Source organism: Anneissia japonica, unplaced genomic scaffold (genome assembly GCF_011630105.1).
Source record: "Anneissia japonica isolate Jap-2015-1 unplaced genomic scaffold, ASM1163010v1 scaffold284953_len930413_cov181, whole genome shotgun sequence".
NCBI classification, from domain to species: Eukaryota; Metazoa; Echinodermata; class Crinoidea; order Comatulida; family Comatulidae; genus Anneissia; species Anneissia japonica.
Genome location: NW_022746987.1, coordinates 353785 through 359918, shown reverse-complemented (window position 1 = coordinate 359918; position 6134 = coordinate 353785).

The window sequence follows — 6134 nt, the reverse complement described above, 5'->3', positions numbered from 1 at the left end:
GGCATATATATATAGGCATATATATATAGGCATATATATATAAATATAAAAAAACATATATATATATATGTATATATATTTGGTTATATTTATGATTATGATTTCCGATGTAACTGTACTGCATACTTATTACGTCTACCAATGCGTACAAATCTGAAATACTGGTGTATATATTCAATTTAAAGTCTTCGCATTACAATTTTTTTCAAATTTTATAACGACTGTACCATATAAATTCCTGTATTCTTCATTATTCATGAGTAAGTATTAACAAGTCATAATATAACAATGTTACTTTCGGTACACTACTATTTTAGTTGAAATACTAATTTGACAATGGGAATTATATCTAATTAAATTACATTTAATCTTCTTGAATACCGTACGCTTACAAAGTGAAGAAAGAAGGTCCTTTTCACAGAACAGCCTGTCGAAGGTTTGTTGGAAATTAAAAGATAAAGTGGGCTTACATAATCATACAAATATGTAAAAAGCCCGACAAAGTAAACAAAGGCTCAACTAAATACCAAACAATTAAATAATCTGAGGAACACACCGAAATTATGTAAGAAATTAAAGTTTAATTCGACTTTGTTTACTAGAATAGAAGTTAGAATACATCTATTCGAATAAACGAAGCCGAATTGGACTTTGATTTCTTATATAGTTGAATATTTATCTTTGAAAAACGTCAACAATATTAAAAATTTAATTATTAAAGAATACAATTATCGTTTTAAATGATAAAAGAAGTTGTAAACTCATAAGTGAAAAATATGAAAATTGATAGACTTTTTTCTACTACTAAAAAGAACATGAATGGTATGAAGACAAAGAAATCATTGTCTCGTTCTTTGTTTATACTTTTTCGTCAACATTGTGTTATAGAATGGTGAATTTAGATTCCAATACTTTTCAGTGATATAAAAATAAATGAAAAGTCTCACCACCCAATTGCAATGCACACAACAACAAGTACCAGTACCACCTTCATCTTCCACGTCGTTCACTATCTTGAAGTTGTGAAGAAGTCTGGTTTTAGTGAACGAGTTCAGCGATGTGTTCTGTTGAACGCCAACCGTTTTTTATATACCACTCACAATCCCCAAGACAATTAAAAACATCAGATTAACGATTGTACAATTGTGCTGTACTAAGTATAACTGGATACATAAAAAACTCTTTAATGCCTTATGAGTCGATTATCATACGCATCTTCGAATACTTGGCGTTCTATTTTAGTTATTAAAGCAGAATTTGATTTTGCAGTGATGTATATCAAAATCTATGAAAGAAAGAGAAACGATGTTAGCATATGAAACACATGCTAGTTTTAAAATATATCAAAAATAATCTGATTATTATATTGATTACCATATTTGGTGCGGATGATTATAAATATAATGAAAATGTATGTTGGTTTGAGCCATTTTATAAGTCTTCGGCAAGCTACATTGGTTTTATAGAGCTACAGCAATAGCTACCGTATTTCCACATTATGTTCATATGTATTTTCGTCTCATAGGCATATGATTTAAATTGTCTTTAAAATCACTTTGATATGATGTTTAGGTTGATTTAACTTTTATCATACGATTAATGAAGGGAGCCTAAAGAACATAAAGAAGCAACATGTATCTATCAACCAAAACATGACAAATGCTTTATTTCGATTCAGCATTTCAATAATTTGTCTGTACAGAAATACCCATATTCAAACAAAATAATATGGGTATTTCTGTATAGAGAAATACACACAAAAATATGGGTATTTCTCTATACAGAAATGCACATAATTTTTATCCTTTTACTTTTATTACAGCAAACGCATTTCTGGTTTCCTGTAGGTTGTTGGTATCAATGAGCATTTATATTTCTGAAAGATCATTATTGATTATAATTCATCTATGTTGGTGTACGATGTAGTCAATTTTTAACTTTTATTCCAACATAGTAATTGCTAACAGTTAACAGTTAGCTGAAGTCTGAAGACGGCAGAAGTGTCTGTCGAAATTGCCTTCAGTAAGTGAAAATGTTTATGTTCGAATATATGTTTCAAATCTTGTACATCATAATTTTATTGTTAGGACAATACTTTCATTTTTGTTAAACTATAATGGGAAAAACGGGATAAAATTTACCTCTATGTTTTGATAACTTTCTTTGAAAATTCAAAAGATTTTTAGGACAGTTATATTATATTCATATTCTTCAGCAATTTTTTTTTATTAGTAATTGTTATAAACTATAAATATTCCTAGTATACTTCTCATTTTAAATCAAATTGTACATGATTATTTCCCTTTCTATTTCCTGCAGTTGCATATAATATATATTTTGGTGGTACAATATTTAACCGTTATAAATCAATTGTATACTGGTATACATGTGCGTTTCTCTATTGTTTGAACAATTTTCTTATGTATTGTATTTATGTATTGATGGTTAAGGGCCCCTGTGGAAAGTAGTTTTGTTATGTGATCAGGGTTTTCCATGATTAAATAAAACTATTTAAAAAAAATCGTTGATAGTGATTAAAGCGAGAAGGAAATAATAATATGGAAACTATATAGCGCACAGTTCGCCTCAAAGAAAGTCCAAGAAAGACAAACATTTAACTATTATTATTGCATTGAACCAAATGGATTTGGTAGATATAGACCTATGTATTATCTGTGACACCAATGTATAGATACTTCAATATTATACTTTATATTTATATGCATATACTAAATATAGTAATTACATATGCAATAAAGAAGTGAACATGTGATTATGTTGCAAACCTTAAACAACATTCAACAAACCTAAATTAAAATTTATGGTATATAATTCAAAGGGAATAGGCCACTTTTATCATGGCTCCCATCTGTTATCTAACTTCGATATGAGAGTTTGGTTATGATAGCCAATAATGGTAGCTAAATAAATGACGTGTTGTGAACTTACGCTCATTGGTAACCTTGTCTATTTCACGCTACAACCAAAATAATGACTTGATGAGAGATTGATAGCGTTATGCATCAAGCGAACTTAACTTACAGTAACATAAAATACCAATCGTGATGTTCACATTGTGACGTTATAAGTGTTCGATGCGTTAGCTGATGATTCTAGTATATTTGTACCAGGACAGATTATAATGATTGTATCGTGCACTGTTCTTTTAAAAGGGTTACTAACTATGAATTATTTATTCTTTCAACTTAACCATGGTCATATCGTATTTCAAAGAGATACGCCATTTTGAAAGCTGGGGTAATTTACAAAACATTGCTAACATCAGCACTTTCAAAAAAACTAAACAGCGAGCAATGTGATGTTGGATAATTAGCAATTTATAAACTAGATTTCTTCATCATTTCATCACAACAAAATTCCCAGCTAAAAATGTTACGTTATAACGTTTCAGTTTTGTAGAACCATCCGTGTTTACTGATTAAATAACTTTCAAAACGTTGCCGAAATTTTGTGTTAACATTATATTGTGACATAACTTACTTACAACGATTGCTGTGCTAGCCTATCTGCATGCACATTATAATAGAGTAGGCCTATTATGTAATATAATCATATGTTATAATGATCTTTGAAATTAAATACTAGCTTTGATTTTTCATTTATGGGGGGTGAACCCACAGTGGGTCCTTCTGGTGGGAAGCAGTACACTGGGAGACAATTCTATACGGTACTCTTTTCCGAAGTGTACAATGCCATTATGCACACGGGACCAGAAAGACAGTGCGCTATCGTAACTTGTATTTAATATCTCCAGCTGAAATACAAGGAGAGCAGGGATGGGACGATATAGGCCCTATATATATTCTCTATAAGCCTATATTATTCTATATCGATAATAACTAAAGGGCGATGTTTCATTTAATTTATAAAAGTACATTAAAATACCGTAGCCAAAGCGATACTATAATGTGTGAATCATGGTCAAATACACGGATGTGTATATTTTAGGTAAATATGTCAAATTGTGACGACATCGTGATACTGCCACTTCAATTACTAATACCTTAAGTTTTTAATCACTCTCAAAATAAGATGAGATAAAGATAAGATAAAAACGTTATTAACCCATTTAGGAAATTCTTTGCTTGCATACAAACAGATTTCAGTGGGTGGAAAGCTTCCATGCTCCAAGGTCCAAGTTAGTAGAGTAATTGGCTTAATCTCCCGCCCTCTGGCAGTAGAAGAACTTTTAAAACATGAACGATTCTTTTAATTTGGTTTAACATAAATTCTTTGTTTCTTGTCTTTTGCCTAGTTAAATTTGCTTTTGGGAACCCAACAATGTTAATTTCTTTGGTGTTTAATTATGTTAATATGTCTAATTTTATATTTCATGCCAGAGATTTAACATGATAAATATCGATAATTCATATTATCAATAAGCATAGGCTCATGCAACTATTTTATAACGACTTAATCAAAATAGTCACTGTATAAAGGATTTATCAGTCATTAGCACGGAATGTTTTATAGTAATAAGAATAGACAGTGTTAATAAAAACTTGAATAGTATATCATTAATTTGCTTAATTTATTAATTTTGAATATGCTCAACTTAAATGAAAAGGAAACTATTTTTAAAAATTTAGTTCATTTTCGAAAAATGATCACTGAGTTTTATAATATATTATTTTGATGTTCTTGTGTAATCCTTTCAGCCATTATGTATGCTTTGATACTCAGTTGTATAGTGTTTGACGCTTGTCATCCTCCTTTCTTTCTTTTTTTTTGAGTTATGAATACGATGAATTGAATATCTAATTCATAGCCTATATACCGGCCACCTCATCTGCATTAACTTCAATAAATGTTTAACTGCGTTGACTTTAGTTTGAGTAATTTTGTAGGCCTATTAGATAGCACCGCCGATCTGAAGCAGGAAGATTGTAAAGTCCATTAAGATTATGTAATCCCCCGGGTCCGTGAGTGTCTAAAACAGAATCATTCATGAAATTTACTCTTCATTATTGTCATAATTATTAATACTAACATTGTTATCCTAATTAATATGTTATGGTGCAATTCTTATTAACAATTACACACTTAAACCTTTAAATTACTGACTAGAATTGTAATGATGAAGTTGCGCATTCTCAAGTAAAATGTGTCAAATAGAACAAAATATTCATTAATTGTTAACATCAACATCAGTTGCGCACCGTATCTGCCCCTCAAGGCCACTGCCCACGATATAAAAATGAAACATACGATTGTTATGAGAGGAATGCGTGCATCGTGTACTTATTGCAACATTTTTGAGGTAATTTTCTAACGAACGCCATTCGAGGTTAAGTGAGTATAAAAATGCTAAACCCGGATTAAGATATCACTTTCCACCCTGAGACTGAGTGGGTTTCGGTTGATTAACGCGTATCATGATTTAAAACCCGTTCTAACACCATAATTTTCAAAAAATCTAATTATCACTGTATCATTACGGTAACTTTCCAACATTAAACTACGCAAAACTCTTATTACAATGCCTTAGGTACACTTTCAAGGACGACACTTATCTCAAGTTCATTACGTCATGTTTTTAGTAGCCTAGTAGTTCAAAAAACTCGATATTCAAATTACTCATAATGTAAGTTAAAGTCAAGTCATTTTCACTAACATCATCTACGATTATAGTCCTAGTGTATTGATGAAACAAAAGCATGGTCTCAATCAAAAACAAACAATCAAGATCACTCAAATTTTATTAGTTTTCAAGTTTAATTCATTTTCCTTTGTGATTTACTGTTGAGTTTTGTTGACTTCGTATTATATATATTTACTTTTAATGGAAGAAGGGTCACTCAGGGGATTGACGTGGTCATTTTGTCCGTCATTTCGCTTTTATTGAGGCATCATTTCATATAATACTTTGATGAGGGCGGGTGTTGGATGGGGTGGCCTTGTCAATTGCTTGAGTGACGTTTATCCAACTTATTTTTAAAACTTTGGTTTCTTCACTGTATTATGTTTGAAGTTTTTTGCCATTTATCTCATGTTTACTTTTATTTTTGGACGCACCTTTATCATATAAAGTGTGCCACTGTTTCAAAAGTATAGTTTCCGAGTAAATTATATATTATTTTGGCGATGGTTCAAATTAGAGAGCAAAACTAGAG